The following is a 17161-nucleotide window of genomic DNA, read 5'->3' on the forward strand; positions in this document are numbered from 1 at the left end:
CAACAACAAAGACAAAAAAAAAAGACCAAAAAAAAAAGAAAAAGAATATTTTTAGGTTTGATTTGAACTTTTTTGGTTTGTATATACCAAAATGCTCCTAGAGTTCTATTTTGCTCCAGTGTGAATGCCATTGGTTTTAAGGAGTGGGATTTTCTTCTGAAGTAGATGAAAATTAGAATGTCATTTTCAATGATAAATTCCCAGCTTGAGTCTCTGCCCATAATTCTCTGTATTGGGGGAAGTAGAAACAAACAACCCATATCCTAAGAAGCGTTCTAATTGTAGTGAAAATATAAATTTCTAAAGACATAGTTTTTCTGTTCATTGAAAGTGGGTAGGGTTAGATTTTTGTAAAAAAAATAGACTCAAAATGCTGAAGCAGCATTTGGGTTTTCTCAGGATTCAGTGATACACCATGCTGATATTAGGCATTCAGAATCCCTGGGCAGCTCCTCCTTGCTCTTAGAGCAGGGTGGTAGATGATGTACTGACTATACTCCCACCTCCTTCTAGGGTAACAGAAGGGCTCCTGCGACTCATGCCAGTGGTGGTGGGCAGGTGCTGTTTTCCTATCTTTCCCTGTGACAGTGACTCTTCTGTCCCTAGGCCCAGTGTTGCCATCAGGGAAATGAACAGTATGGAAATTCTTGGCAAGCAGGTGACATTGTGGGGTGTACAGTTGACATGACAAAATACACCATGATGCTCATACGGAAGGGTGAAATCCTTCTTGATGATTCGCTTCAAAATGGCTTTCAAGGATTTCGATGTTGGTGATGGTACGTGTGCTGCATCTTGTGTTGTTTTCAGGTTTTCAACACAGTGAAACAGTGTGTTCTGATGGTTCTTGACCCACCATCTCTGTTTGAGGGTGAGTGTGCAGAGGGTTGTAGCTATAAATCACAAGGGCACCATACAGCTTATTTGAAATTACTTTAGCAGAAACACTATCTGTACAACATTGCTAGGATTTTGAGAAAGAAAAAAATGTTTTTTATGAGTGGGAATAAGAAAATAAATGGCAAACAAAGACAGTTGTACACAAATATTGAATCTTCCTTTTGAACTTCCCTGTTTAATCAGCTGCTTATAGCTTCTTTCTGTTCATTTGTTTCAAAAAATATAATGAGAGCCTGCAAATTATCAGGTCCTCTGCTGGTTGCTAAGATGACTAAAATGACTACATAAAACACTGTCCTGTCTTTATACAGATTACAAAATACCAGGGGAAGCCCACACTTGTATAATTTCTGTTCTGTGGGTAAGTTCTAAAATAAAGAAATGCAGGATGTCTTATGGAAGCACAATGTAGGGAGAAAATATGTCTGCCTGCCTCTTAGATGACCTTGGGCAGGGTTGGAAAAGGAAGACAAAATCCCTTTTGAAGCAAATGAGAAGGCAGGTATTCTTTAGAGCTGAATTTCTAGTAGGATAGCCCCTGGCCACATGGAGTTATTTGAATTTACATTCATTTAAATAAAACAAAGTTAAAAATTGAATTTCTTAGTGGCACTTACCACATTCCAAGTGCTCAGTACTAACCTACGGCTATTGGAGCCCTATTGGACAGCAGATATATATATTGCAGAAAGTTCTATTGGGTAGTGTTAACCTGGAACACATTAAATAAGACCATATTTAGCAAAATATTGTATGAATATCTAAAAATGAGCTAACACTTTTTTTTTTCAAAATGACATTGATTATATCCTATTCCTTGAATATATGTTTGTATCATGTTGGATTTTATGATGTACCTCAATGAGTACATTTTTTTTTTTTTTTTTTTTTTTGCTTTTTAGAGGTGCACTGTAACATATGGAAGTTTCCAGGCTAGAGGCTGAATCAGAGCCACAGCTGCCAGCCTATGTCACAACCACAGCAATGTGGGATGCAGGCTGAATCTGTGACCTACACCACAGCTTGAAGTAATGCCAGATCCTTAACCCACTGAGCAAGGCCAAGGATTGAACCCACATCCTCATGGATACTAGTCAGGTTCTTTACACTGAGCCATAATGGGAACTCCCCCACAGTACTTTTGATGTTCCATGAACTTGTCACTGATCCTCAAAAAGTTAGCCAGCTCATTATTTGCACTACATTTTGTAATTATTCATTCAAGTTTTTAAGAAGGTATGATCATCATTTCTCAAACATAGATTTGTGCTAATAATCAGAATTTTGCATTTTTATGACTTAATTTCTCTTTTGAATACCTGTGTCTGTGGGAAGTGGGTGAAACTGGTACCCTAACCCTCCATCACCTGTCTCCCCTCCTCTGGTATTGCTCTCAGGAGTGTCAGCATAGCAAAGGGCAGTTGAAGGAGGGGCTGCTTCTGTGTTGTCTCTACTGTCCACTGAAATGAATATGACCTGAGATATTGGATTTTTAATTGTTTGTTATTTTTAAATGCTTGCATATCATTCTTTTCTCCTTTTGAAGTTAAATTACTGAAATACCTCTGTGAGATCTCTGCATGCCCATGTTCCCTGTGGGATTACTCACAGCAGTCAAGATACAGAAACAACCTAAGTGTCTATTAACAAATGAATTTTAGAATAAAGAAAATGTGATATATATATGTTCAACAGAATACTATTCAACCTTTAAAAAGAAGCAAATTCTGGAGTTCCCATTGTGGTTCAGTGGGTTAAGAACCCATCTAGTATCCATGAGAATGCAGGTTTGATCCCTGGCCTTGCTCAGTGGGTTAAGGATCTGGTGTTGCTGTGAGCTATGCTGGAGGTCACAGATGTGGTTTGGATCCCTCATTGCTGTGGTTGTGATGTAGGCCAGCAGCTGCAGATCTGATTCAACCCCTAGCCTGGAAAATTCCATATGCAACAGATGTCGCCTTAAAAAGAAAAAAAAAGAGTTACTGTGGTGGCTCAGTGGTAACAAGGCCTACTAGTATCCATGAGGCCACTGGTTTGTTCCCTGGCCTTGCTCAGGGGGTTAAGGATCTGGTGTTTCCCTGAGCCGTGGTGTAGGTGACAGATGTGGCTTGGATGTGGTATTGATGTGGTTGTGGTGTATGTAGGCTGACCAGCTGCAGCCTGATTCGACCCCTAGCCTGGGAACTTCCATATGCCTTGGTTGCGGCCCTAAAAAAAATAAGATGGAAGGAAGAAAGAAAGGAAGAAAGAGGAAGAGACATCAGGGCCCCTGTTTCAGGGTTTAAGGCATGTGAGGATGCACTGAGAAGGCTGATATCTATCTGCTGGCCATCTGTCTATATGTCAAGGAGAGAGGTCTGTGGAGAAATCTAATCTGCAGACACCTTGATCTTATACTTCCTATCTTCAAAACTGCAAGAATGAATTTCTGTTGTTTAAGACACCTAGTCTGTGGTATTTTGCTGTGGCAACCCTAAGAAACTAATACCCAACAACCACTTTGCACTTATACCTGTTACTAATCTAGTACTTGTCTCAATTTACTCTTAAGCATAAGAGCTCCCTATTATCAGTAGTTTGAAGAGCTAGTCATATTCTCAATTTAAAGCAAGGAAAGGAGTCATTTATCATCTTTCCAAGATGGTGAAAGAATAGTGATGGTACCTGGTGATTCCTTGCATTTTAGACAGTAGGCTGTGGGTACATATGTTGTGTTGTGCAAATGCTTCAATACACTAGAGTTTGTTCAAGCTGGTCAGCTCTTCTGTCAATAGAGATCACCACAGGGTATAGATTATATAGATTATATCAAATTCAGAAATGCTGCTGTTGATTCTGTATCAGCCACTTGAAAGGACAGTGAGCAAAAAGTGAATTCCTGGTGCCAAGACCACATGGAATGCCTTTCCTTGGGAAAACAGAAGAATATTATCATAATTAAAATAGGTGCAGAGTTTTAGGTAGGAAAAACATCTAAGGAAAAAGAGAAAGCGGGCATGACTTTCCATTATTGATTTTTATCACTTTAAAAAGGAAGAAAAGGAGTTTTCTTGTGCAGTGGGTTAAGGATCTGGCATTGTCACTGCTATGGCTTGGGCCATTGCTGTGGCACAGGTTCAATACCTGCACAGGTATCAACCAAAAAAAAAAAGAAAGAAAAGAAAAGAAAAAAGGAAGGAAAAACTAGAATACAATTAGCCTATACTTAAAATGATTCTTTTACTCTCAGTTGAAATATGAACTATTTAGTGTGTGGCTCATCCAGAAGTGTGGTGTCAAATGGGGGGAATTAAATTTGGGTTTGTACCACCACCAAACCCCCACCTTGCTGGCTCCACCAGAACATCTGTCCTAACCACCTGCTTTTGCATGAGACCTAGGAAAGTAACATTATTGGGACTCTCCCTAATTAAACATTCTCTCTTGTTGATGGAAGAAGTTAGGACTGAGTTGCTGCAGTGCAGTTGGCAATCCACACAACCAATGTATTGGGGTGGGACACTAGATATTTTCTCCTTACCATTATATATACATTATATCAATATGTCTTGTAATCCTCACCACCCCCAGGCAAAGCAGACTTACTAAGGATGGCCATTCTGACCAGCATGAAGTGGTACCTCAGTGTAGTTTTTTTCATTTCTCTAATCATTAGTGATGTTGAACATTTTTTCATGTGCCTGTTGGCCATCTGTATATCTTCTATGGAGTAAAGTCTGTTCACGTCTTCTGCCCATTTTTTCATTGGGTTGTTGTTTGTATATTTTGGAGATTAAGCCACTGTTGGTTGCATCACTTTAAACAATTTTCTTGACCCAGAGGGAAACCCACCAGAGACCGGAGGCCAGGAGGTGAAGAGTACTGAGTGTACCAGCAAATGGAGCAGAAAGGGGCTCCCATCCTTGGGTAGTCCTCCCACCCCAGCAGGACTGGCTCCCAAGGAACCCAAGCTAGTCCCTGTGCTTGGCTTCAATCTGTCCCCTCCAGTGCACGCCCCCCTGCATCCATTTCCTCTGCTGCCCCTGAACCACCCCCCCAGAGCCAGAGCACTATGTCCCCAAGCTTGGTGCCCCACTACACCTTGCCCCCATCCCCCACCCCAGGGGTCAGGGAGAGGAGAACTGAAGGCATGCGGGCCAGGAGCAGGAGAGGAGGCCCATGAGTGGGCGTGGTTGCAATGGCGCTTACTTTCCTTGGGCCTCTGGAATGGAGGCATGTGATTCAGCAGGGACCTGGCCCTGCCACAGCCAAGCCCGGGATTGGTGACATGGAGAGCAGGGACCAAGATGGAGGCCCCTCCAAACTTCCACTGCTACTTTGGACGCTCATCAAGCTACTTTCTGGGATCCTGACTCCTCCCCTGCCAAGACAGCAGTGCAACAACACCAGTGCCCGCCTCTGTCTTGGTGGGGTTGTGCAGAGGGCAAGGGAGAGAGCGAGGGCAGGGAGGGAAGAGTCAAGGGGATGGGGGGTGGGGAATCAAGATGAAGAAGGTGGGGAGGGAAAAGGAGAGGGGAGGAAAGGGGATGGGGAGGAAGAAAAGTGGGAGAAGAGAGGGAGCTGGTGGAGGAAGAGGTGGAGAGAATGAGATTGGGGGAGGAGGCGGTGGAGTCCAGGGAGCACCCGCCTGGACACGGATGGAGCATGGGCAGCATGCTGTCTGCACTGGGGGAGATTTCTGTGGGTGGAATCTGTGGGGCACCTCTGCAGTGCGTTGGCCCAGGGTTACCTGGGTGGCTTCGGCAGCAGCGTGGGCGTAACCTCTGCATCAGTTACAGGCGGTGGCAGCGTCATAGAAAATTTTGATCACTGAATTCACATATTTAAGGAAACCATCCAGGGTTCATCTTCTGAAAGGGTGTGTTTTCTAGACAGTTTCAGTGCTGCTGCAAATTCCTAAAGCAAATTACAGTATTTGCTGAAATTTATAGATAGAGTTTAACTTTCTATAGACACATACAGAGATTGGGCGTCTTGTACATAAAAGAGCAATCTAAAAGTTCAAGGAAAATACAGCAAGGTTATTGCTCTCTTTAAAAATATCAAATTGAGTAGAACACTAAAAAGTTATGATATAAAGCAACTGTATGAGCATGAGGAAATGGCGTGATTACCAGGGGGACAAAAATGTCATTTCTATTTTTTATTTTTGTGAGTTTGCATTTCTCATAGTAATGTTTTGTTCAGATAAACTATCATACTAGAATAGAAGCATAGTTGTCAGTTATCCCCAGAAGTAATTTTAGTTTTCTTATGCTTCAGGTTCTTCAGTGAGTTTTTAGTCCTGTACTGTTTTTCAAACTTAAGAAGTACATCTCACAATGTAAGCACCTTTAGTAAGGTATAAGTAACATACCATAAACTGCACATATTTTAAGTCTGCAGCTGGCTAAGTTTTCATGTGTACACAACCCTGAAACCATTTGTACAATCAAGATAGTGAATTATCCATCAACTTTCAAAATTTTCTCTACTCCTTAATGGTTCCTCTAGGGATTGCATTGAATCTGTGTATTGCTTTGGGTACATGGCCATCTTGTTTTTTTTGTTTTGCTTTGTTTTGTTTTTTGACTTTTAAAAATCTACCTAAATATTTCTTTTTTTAACTCAATGAATTTTATTATATTTATAGTTGTGCAATGATCATCACAACCCAGTTTTACAGTGTTTCCATCCCAAACCCCCCAGTCCATCCCTCCCCTGCAAACCTGTCTCCTTTGGTAATGATAAGGTTTTCAAAGTCTGTGAGTCAGTTTCTGTACTGCAAATTAGTTCATTGTGTCATTTTCTTGGATTCCACATATAAGTGATAGCATATGTCATTTGTGTCTTGCTGACTTCACTTAGCATAATAATTTCTAGGTCCATCCATGTTGCTGCAAATGCCATTATCTCATTCCTTTTTATGGCTGAGTAATATTCCATTGTGTGTATGTACCACATCTTCTTTATCTGTTCCTCTGTTGATGGGTATTTAGGTTGTTTCCATGTCTTGGCTATTGAAAACAGTGCTACCATGAAATGGCCATCATCAAAAAGTCTACAAAGAGTAAATGCTGGAGAGGGTGTGGAAAAAGGGAACCCTATTAAACTATTGGTCAGAATGTAAATCAGTGCAACCATTGTATAAGACAGTATAGATATTCCTCAGAAGACTAAAAATAGAATTATCATTTCATCCAGCAATCCCACTCCTGGACATCTATCCAGAGAAAACCATGACTCAAAAAGGCACATGTACTCCAATGTTCATTGAGACAGGTTGGTGGGTGGGGGGATGCACTGAAGGTTTGAGATGGAAATGCTATAAAATTTGGTTGTGATGATAGTTGTATAACTATAAACATAATAAAATTCATTGAGGTAAAAAAAGGCCATTTATTCATTGATCCAATCTCTCAATAGCTATAATATGTGCCAGGCACTAGGCTAAGCATATTAGACCATTTAATACTTAAAATACAGATCTCAAAACTTTTTTTTTTTTTTTTGCCTTAACCATGGAACAAAATAAGTTTGGAAAGAATAAACACCTTAACATATGTATGTGTGGTTCGCTCTGGTATTTATGTTTTCTATTCTTTTCTGTTTAGTTTCATTGTTTAAAATATTGCTGGCAATTCCCTAAGTTGATTTCACAATCCTTTAATGACTCTTGACCCACAGTTTGAAAGCCATGAAGGTAGCAGTCATCAGTACAAATAAATATTTATGGAATGAATAAATATCAGTCATAGAGGAAGATCTCTACATTGAAATGTGTAGGCCATGCATGGCATTACAGAGTGTGGTGCCATACGGTGTGGTGAGAAATCTTTAAAACTCAAGTCTGATAATAACTTTTACCTACTATATTTTCTTCATTACCTTCCTACCACACTTGGCATTGAGATCCAGGTCCTTCACAGGGGTAACAAACTCATCTGGTTTGCCTCTCCAGCTTCATCACATGGTTCTGCTCCTTGCTTCCCAGGTTCCAGCTCCGCATTGGCCTTCTGTCTCTCCTGCACTTAGAGTGCCTTTCCCTGGGTTGCCCTGCCTCCTGGAATACTTTCCTTTTGTCTTTGCTCCACCAGGTCCTATTCACCCTTTCAGCCTCTGCTGATTTGCTTCCTCACCTGGGAAGACTTCCTGGCTAACCACTAGAAGAGGTAACTCCATATGTCTTCACAGAACTGAGCATAATTGAAATGTTTTTAAAGCATTAACATACGTAAATATTTGAGTATTTGCTTTATTCCTTGTACAATTTTTTAAAATTTTATTCAATTTTAAAGGTTACATTCCATTAGTTATTACAAAATACTGGCTACATTCTCTGTATTGTACAATATGAAATTTTAATACATAATTATTGGTTCAACATTTTTCTTACTTCAGCTTCTTGCCACAGCTTCTTCACTTCCAGCGCTCCCCACCACTGCCAGGAGGTGTACTCCAGAAGCCGGCAGCAGCTGGGGATCTGATGCCAGGGCCTGCAGAGCTCAGATCACCTTGCTGACCCATGGGCCTGTGGGGCAGGGGTGGGCAGAGGAGTGCAGGCAGCTTCTTAGGGGACACCTGGCTGACTGGCCAACAGCTGGGTGTTGGCAAGAGGGGACGCTGTGGAGCCAGGCATGCATGACTTGGAGGAAGTGCTGGAGTTTCTGCTGCAGGCTGCCTTGGCAAAGAGGTGGTAGTGGCCCAGGAGATACAACCTGTGGTCCCCGGGCATGCAGCAGCTTCAGGAGGCCCAGGAGCAGGAGCTGCAGTGATGCCAGGGAGCAGAAATGGCTGCAGCCCAACTCGCAGCAGCTGCAGCAATTCAAGCACCTGGAATCCTTGTGAGTCCCTGGGATCACGTGGTGAGGTACTGGCACTTTAAGCAGGACATTCAGAGACCCTGGAGTGGGCAGTTGGGCCCATCAGACCTCAGCAAGCTGGGTGTCCATTAAGACTCTGGGTGATGGGGTCCTTGACTTCCAGCCACCACTCCACAGGGGAGAGACTACCCTGAGGCTGGCCTCAGGTGAGTGAAGGCAGCAGGCACGCCATTCCCCAGCCTGAGCTGAGACTTTTGTTCCATGTGCAGTGATCTCTGTGTGGTCAGGGGTGCTCTTATGCACGTGCTGGGATTGGGGACTGACCTCAGGAAAGTGCAGCTGAGCACTTTGCTCCTTTCCTGTTTCTCAGTTCCAGGGGCTCGCTATGAAGTGGATAAAGTCCTTGTTCTTTTCATCTAATGCAATTAATAAGGAAGAAGAAACCTGGATCCTTTACTGTTAGTGTGGTGAAAAAAGGAATAAGCAGTGGGTGAGGGCTTGGCCCCTAACTATTTGGGAGGAGCTGTCAGGTAGAAGAGCACAGATTTGTTCTCTCAGGTCCTCAGGATTTTTTTTTTTCTTTAACTAATATTAAGGATGGGAGCTACAGAAAGGCCAGTTCTGGCTCAACAACAAGAAGAATTAGGACCAGGTCATATATTCTTGTTGGTCAGCATGGCCTGACTCAGGAGGCACTGTGCGCCCCCAGCTGCTTGAGCTGGAGGAGAAACCAGGTAACCACTGAGAGGAGAGTGGGTTGTAAAGGAGATGTAACATCAGGTGGAAGCTTGGATAAATGACCCTTTCAGTTTTCTGTGATTCTGTGATTCTCTAATTAGCTTTAGAAGTTGTTTCTGGAGTTCCTGTCGTGGCGCAGTGGTTAATGAACCCGACTAGGAGCCATGAGGTTGCGGGTTCGGTCCCTGCCCTTGCTCAGTGGGTTAACGATCCGGCGTTGCCGTGAGCTGTGGTGTAGGTTGCAGACGCGGCTCGGATCCCACATTGCTGTGGCTCTGGCGTAGGCCGGTGGCTACAGCTCCGATTCAACCCCTAGCCTGGGAACCTCCATATGCCGAGGGAGTGGCCCAAGAAATAGCAACAACAACAACAACAACAACAACAACAACAACAACAAAAAGAAGTTGTTTCTGAGTTTGGTGTACACTGAGTTATTTGAATTATTTCTCTTTCAGGCATGTCTCCAACCTTCTCTTGATTGCTGAGACAATCATGTAAGGACAGGTCCTCAGAGGGCTACTCTTCTTATTAACTTTTTGGGAGCTTTAACACAAAATACATGGCTTCCTTGGAGGCTGGCCTGTTCCTTTCAGTGTGGCTCTTGAGCTTCATGTCACCTCAGTGGGTAGTGGTTGTGGAGACATGTGCTGCAGTTGCTGGCTTCCACAGCCCTGGCCCCTCCTTGGAGCCCTTGGAGACACATTGAGACCCTCTTTGTTGCCTGTGCATTGCAGATGCTCAAAAATCTTTCCCTAGGGTAAGATCAGGTCCATGCTTGGCCCCACCCAGCCCTCAGTATCCTTAACTGTAGGATGCCAGATGGTAGTTAGTACTATATACTTATGTTGTAACTCACAGGGCACTTATACATCAGAGAGATTATAACCTCCTTTGCACATGAGGAAATGAAGGCAAATGAAGGTTTGGTGATTAAGTAACCTGATCAAAGGTAGATGGAATTGCAGTGAACGTTGAAGCACATGTATCTTTTCGAGTCATGGTTTTCTCTGGATATTTGCTGAGGAGTGGGATTGCTGGATCAAATGGTAATTCTATTTTTAATTTTTTGAGGACTCTCCATACTGCTTTCCACAGTGGGTGCACCAATGTACTGAAAGGCCAGTCGAGTGAAAATCCCCCTCGTCCGGACTCGGAAGAGGCGACACACCAAATCACTCACGAGAAGAGGTCTTGATGCAAACAGCAAGAGGATTTTTATTCCAAGCACGCTGGGGCCCACAGTCGTACGCCACGCAGGGGTAGAGGACTGAGGCCCCGAGTCGAGACAGCTTTTATGGGGTTCACAACAAAGCCCGCGCTTTTACAAACTAATCATTTTAAAATATCACAAACCAGTCAATTCAAAACTTTGAGAGCCCGCGCTTCGTGGACCAATTAATTTTAAGTTGTTCTGGAGTTACGTGTTTGTGCCTGTCCCTGGGTGGGGGAGACATATTGTCGCCAAGATATATTTATCAGGATTTTCAACATTTTGTGGCGCACCCAATCTTACTGGGGTCGGTTAGGCTATTAACTTCTCTTTTTAGCTTATGCAAGCAGCTTTACAGAAGCCAAACAAGCAGTTAGGAACCCTTTTCCCTGTTATCTCAAGCAGTTTCAAGAAGTTTCATGCATAGAGGCACATACTCAGGGGCCTGTTTTTCCTCTTCCACATAGTTTTGTACAGAACAGAAAGCAAGCCCTAAAACAGCAAAAAGTATGAACTTTTACCTATAGGGAACAGGGTCTGGAATTCGAGGGCATTTAGAGCTTCTTTTTTTTTTTTTTTTTTTTTTTTTTTGCTATTTCTTTGGGCCGCTCCCGCGGCATATGGAGGTTCCCAGGCTAGGGGTCTAATCGGAGCTGTAGCTGCCGGCCTACGCCAGAGCCACAGCAACGCAGGATCCGAGCCGCGTCTGCAACCTGCACCACAGCTCACGGCAATGCCGGATCGTTAACCCACTGAGCAAGGGCAGGGATCGAACCCGCAACCTCATGGTTCCTAGTCGGATTCGTTAACCACTGCGCCACGACGGGAACTCCTAGAGCTTCTTATTAACTTCCTGGGTTCTGGGAGGGTCAGGTTGCATTTTCATCCTTTCAGTACATTCCCAGCAACAGTGTAATTGGGTTCCCTTTTCTCCACACCCTCTCCAGCACTTATTGTTTGCAGACTTTTGGATGATGGCCATTCTGGCAGATGTAAGGTGGTACCTCATATTGGTTTTGATTTGCATTTCTCTAACAATGAGTGATGCTGAACATCTTTTCATGTGTTTTTTGGCCATCCCTATGTCTTCTTTGGAGAATTGTCTGTTTAGATCTTCTACCTATTTTTTGATGGCGTTTGTTTTTTTTGGTATTGAGCTGCAGGAGATGTTTATAAATTTTGGTGGATGTTCCCTTGTCAGTCCATACATTGGCAATATTTTCTCCTATACTGTGGACTGGGTTTTCATTTTGTTTAGGGTTCCTTTGCTATGCAGAAACTTTTAAGTTTAATTGCATCCCATTTGTTTAGCTTTGTTTTTATTGTCATTACTCTAGGAGGTGGATTTGAGAAGATATTTCTGTGGTTTATGTTGGCGAGTGTTTGGCCTATGTTTTCCTCTAAGAGGTTTATAGTATCTGGTTTTACATTTAGGTCTTTAATCTATTTTGAGTTTATTTTTTATTTTTATTTTTTTGTCCTTTTTTTGCTGTTTCTTAGGCCGCTCCCTCGGCATATGGAGGTTCCCAGGCTAGGGGTCAAATCAGAGCTATAGCCACCGGCCTACACCAGAGCCACAGCAACGAGGGATCCGAGCCACGTCTGCGACCTACACCACAGCTCACGGCAACGCTAGACCCTTAACCCACTGAGCAAAGGCAGGGACCGAACCCGCAACCTCATGGTTCCTAGTCGGATTCGTTAACCACTACGCCACGACGGGAACTCCTTGAGTTTATTTCTGTGTATGATAGAGAATGTTCTCAATTCATTTTTTTACATGTAGCTGTCTCGTGTTCTCAGTATCACTTATTGAAGAGACTGTCTTTTCTCCATTGTATATTCTTGCCTATTTAGATCTTTGATTTCCTTCGACTATGTTTTGGAGTTTTGTTTTTTTTTTTTTTTTTTGGTCTTTTGTCTTTTGTTGTTGTTGTTGCTATTTCTTGGGCCGCTCCCGGGGCATATGGAGGTTCCCAGGCTACGGGCTGAATCGGAGCCATAGCCACCTGCCTACTCCAGAGCCACAGCAACGCGGGATCCGAGCCGCGTCTGCAACCTACACCACAGCTCACGGCAACGCCGGATCGTTAACCCACTGAGCAGGGGCAGGGACCGAACCTGCAACCTCATGGTTCCTAGTCGGATTCGTTAACCACTGCGCCACGACGGGAACTCCATGTTTTGGAGTTTTTAGAGTGTATGTTTTACACTTCTTTTGTTACATTTATTCCCAAGTCTTTTTTCCCCTTTGGATGCTATTGCACATGCAGTTGTTTCCTTACTTTTATTTAATTTTTTATTTTAGTTTATTTTTTGTCTGTGCCTGCAGCATGCAGAAGATCCTGGGCCAGGGATTGACCCTGCTTCACAGCAGTGACCCAAGCTACTAATGTGATAGCACTTGGGGGAGTTCCTGTTGTGCCTCAGCAGTGTGGGTTTGATCCCTGGCCCTGCTCAGTGGGTTAAGGATTTGGCCTTGCCATGAGCTGTGATGTAGGTCACTGGCATGGCTTGGATTGGTGTGGCTGTGGCATAGGCTGGCAGCTGCAGCTCTGATTTGACCCCTAGCCTGGGAACTTCAATATTCCTCAGGTGTGGCTCTAAACAAAACAAACAAAACCAAGTGACTATATACAAGCTTATTAGGAACATGACTGCTGAGAGCAAAGAGAAATCTTTTGTAGGTGAGTTTTATTTGAGACAAAGGATTAAGTGTTTTTGGTTTTGTTTTTGAGATAAACAGGGATATCCAGCAACTTTAAGTTGTTCAGACTTGCTTTCAAATCCCTCTTTGAAGCTGAAGTGGAAAGAAACTCCCCTTTGAAATCTTTTGTCCTGCAGCCTAAGCTGTCATTTAAAAATATACTAACTTTTAGAAAAGGAAATTAATGGTGTACAAATTTGGCATGGATGAGGGTTTGAGGGTTTTAATCACTTGGGAATAGAAAGTGTACCTTTCTTTGCTTCTGCCTTTGAAATTGGAGAGAAGAACTGGGAAATATACTACTTACTGAGCATCAGCCAGTGTTGTTGGTTTTCCTGTTATTCATTAATTTTTAAAGATATAAGTCCTTATTTGATAAATCATTATGCACATGATAATACCTGGGTCATGGGGGAACCAGTATGCCAAATTTGATGTAATAGAATTTATGCAGTTCTGCTCTGTGTTAATTATGTTTTACCCTGCTAAGTAAGTTGGTCTGAAATAAGGTAGCTGTGGTCCTGTGAGGAAGAGCCATTTGTTGGACCTACAATTAAAATTAGCACTGCCCCTTGCTTTTAAAAATTAAATGCAAAAAAAATAAAAATCCTCTACTGATCAGTGCTTTTTCAGGTTTTTTTGGAACCAAAAAGTTACATTGCAGGCAAGGACCACCTGGAAAAACAAGGTTCTAGAGACCAGGTAGAGAGTATGCAGAAGCAAGTTTCTGATTTTATGTGCGAGTCATATAATCTACAGAATGAGAAGACCAGCTTAGTAAAGGGTACATTCTAGTTCTTGAGGTGATTTTATTATTTTATTTTATTTTATTTTATTATTTTTTGCTTTTTATGGCTTCCCTCACAGTATTTGGAATTTCTAGGCCTGGGGTTGAATTAGAGCTACAGCTGCCGGCCTACACCACAGCCACAGCAACGTGGGATTCAAGCTGTGTCTGCAACATACACCACAGCCCATGGCAATGACAAATCCCCAACCCACTGAACAAGTCCACAGAATGAGCCCACATCCTCATGGATGCTAGTCAGATTTGTTTGTGCTGCACCACAGCAGGAACCCTGAGGCTCTTTGATTTTCAATTGAGTCTCCTTTTCAGGCTTTAGAAAGGTCACTAACTAGTGGCAGAGGTCACAGCAAAAAGGAAAAGTAGAGCATTGCTATAAGAAAACCTCCCCTTTAGGCTACTGAGTATCATTTCAACCAGTGCTTTTCAAACCTTAAAGTGCACATGAATCACTTGAGGATGTTATTTGGGTTGGGGTTGAGATTCACATTTCTCACAAACTCGTGGGTGATCCTGACCTGCTGCTCCCTGGACTTACACATTGGGTAGTAAGGAGTTAAACTATATAGGAAAGAAGGGCTTTCAGAAGCTCATGATGTAGTGGTTGACTATGGAGAAATTGATAGAGCAGGAGAAACTAAACATAGCCTGTGTCATTTTGTTAATAGGGATAGATATTCAATTTTATGATAAGAAGTCTGTAAGAAATTAGTGCTTGATGTAGAACAATTCCATTTACACAAAGTGTTGGAGTGTTAGTTTTTCATACTGGAGGTTTTTTCTCCTTTATTCTAGCAAGCTGAAAAATCTTGTTCATCAACAAATTATTATATTTTATTTACTGTACTTTTTCTGCTCTCTTTACTCAGGTACTTAATATGTTCTCTAGGCAGGGCCTATTAGGTTCTCTCTTCTGCGTTTGCAAGATGAAGGGAGACCTCTTTGGATGTTGGGCAGATCTTCCCTTCCTGTTTACTTTCCTTCAGACTCCTTTTGGAACTGGCTGATGCAGATGGTGGAAAGGATTACTTTCTTGTTGGCTCTCCTGTTTATTGATTTTTGTTCTGGGCTATGTCTCTATAGCCAAGGCTTGTATCCTCATATCCTCAAGTCTTTATCCTTTGTGATGTGTCCAGTGGCATTTTGTATAGCTTGTCACTCTTTTTCTCGATACCCCCTTTTCACTTCCTCCCAGATAGCTCCCTCCTGGTTTTCCTTTGATCTCACTGGATGTCCCTATTTGGTTTTCTGGCAGACTCCTCTCTTTCTTTGTGTTCTCTGACTCAAGAGAATGATGTATCTTCACCGTAGTAGTCCAATGGCACAGCATAATACAATTTTCCCATGCATCTGGAGTACAAAATGAGACACTATGGCATTTATTAAGTATTTTACTTCCCTCTCAAGTTAAAAAAAAAATCCAATAAAAGTGTAATAGATGTGTTTATTGCATTTTTGAATACATGCTGTGAGATTGAAATTTGCAAATCTGGCAATTTGCATGGTTCTGTGGTGCTATTATTAAGAGTATGTGAGGCAAATGTTGTTGAGAAACTCTCACACATGTGTTAAACTAATAATAAGTTTATTTATCTACCTTATGTATTTTTTCCTCATGTCCACCAACATCTTGCTTTTATCTGACTCCTTTCTTTTTTAGCCTAAAGAGAGGGCCTAGGATGGAGTGCCACCTGTCCCAGCCATTGTTGCTTTAAACTTGTCACTTTGAAAAGATTTTATGATCACATAAATCTTGCAAAAATAGTGGTTTCCTAATGGCAAAGTACAATTATCAATACCATTAAATTAACAGAGGTACAATACTGAAATTAATTTTGATTTCCCAGCTTTGACATTATATACTCTTATTTTTTAGAATATAGTTCTAAGAAATAAAATTTATTCCATGAAAACACTACCAATATCATGTTAAAGAAATTTTCATCGTCTCAAGAAATTCCTTTGTGCTGAGTCCTTAAAGTCACATCCATCCTTAACCCTGGTAACCACGGATCTGTTCTCCATCTGTTTAATTTTTAATGTTGAAAATGGCTTATTATGTACCAAGTATTGTCCCGACATTACTGTATTCCCTTTTTCATTTTTAAATTATTGTTATTATTATTTTTTTTATTTTTTGGCTACCCCATGGCCCATGGAGTTCCTGGGCCAGGGATCAGATCCAATCTTTAGCTGCCATCTAGGTTTCACTTGCAGCAAATCTGAATCCTTTACTCACTGTGCTGGGCTGGGGATCAAACCTGTGTCCTGGTGCTCCCAAGATGTTGGTGATCCCATTGTGCCACAGCAAGAACTATTGATATTATTTTTATTTATTTTGGGGGGCTGCTCTCATAGTATATGGATATTCCTGGACCAGGGATAAAACCTGTGCCTCAGCAGTGATGATGCTTGATCCTTAACCTGCTAAGCCACTAGAGAAGTTCTATACTCCCCTCTAAATTAAAAGTTTTCCTTTGTAATTTTACTTGTGGTAAACTATATCTAAAATTTACAGTCTTAAGCACTTTTTCGGCCATTCCTGTGGCACAGCAAAGTTTCCAGGCCAGGGATCAAACCTGAGCCGTAGCAGTTGACAGTACCAGTTCCTAAAGCCAGTGAGCCACCAGGGAATTCCATAAGCATTTTTAAATGTACAGTTCAGTAATGTTGTACCTTCACACTTTTTGTGCAACCAATATTTAAATCTCATCTTGCAAAACTGAAACTCTATACTCATTAACAAAAATTCCCAACTTCTCTCCTTACCCCAGCCCTGGAAACCACTCTTCTGCTCTCTGTCTATGACTTTGATGACTATAGTGCCTCATATAAGTAGAATCATGCAGTATTTGCCTTTGTGAGAGGCTTATTTCACTTAGCACAATGCTATCAAAGTTTATTCATGTTATAGCTAGCTTGTGTTAGAGTTTCCTTTCTTTTTAGGACTGATAATATTCCTTTGCATGTTTATGCTACATTTTGATTATCCATTCATC

At 42.0% G+C, this 17161-nt stretch overlaps 1 long non-coding RNA gene across 2 annotated transcripts in view; it reads left to right on the forward strand.

Moving 5' to 3' along the window:
• Window positions 1-17161, forward strand: part of LOC102157759 (uncharacterized) — a 215586-nt gene that overhangs the window by 169486 nt on the left and 28939 nt on the right. The window contains exons 5-6 of one of the 2 annotated variants that reach the window (XR_014840480.1): window positions 607-779; window positions 7977-9840. The exons of the other annotated variant lie outside the window; for it this stretch is intronic. This is a non-coding gene — a long non-coding RNA (uncharacterized LOC102157759). Of the gene's footprint in view, window positions 1-606; window positions 780-7976; window positions 9841-17161 lie in introns of those variants that run through there. 2 annotated transcript variants of the gene reach the window in all.

The sequence above is a fragment of the Sus scrofa genome, chromosome 3 (genome assembly GCF_054392235.1).
Source record: "Sus scrofa isolate SSC_HxYL_T2T_F1_AM1 chromosome 3, Sscrofa_HxYL_maternal_Yorkshire_Landrace_v2.0, whole genome shotgun sequence".
In the NCBI taxonomy this organism is placed as follows: Eukaryota; Metazoa; Chordata; class Mammalia; order Artiodactyla; family Suidae; genus Sus; species Sus scrofa.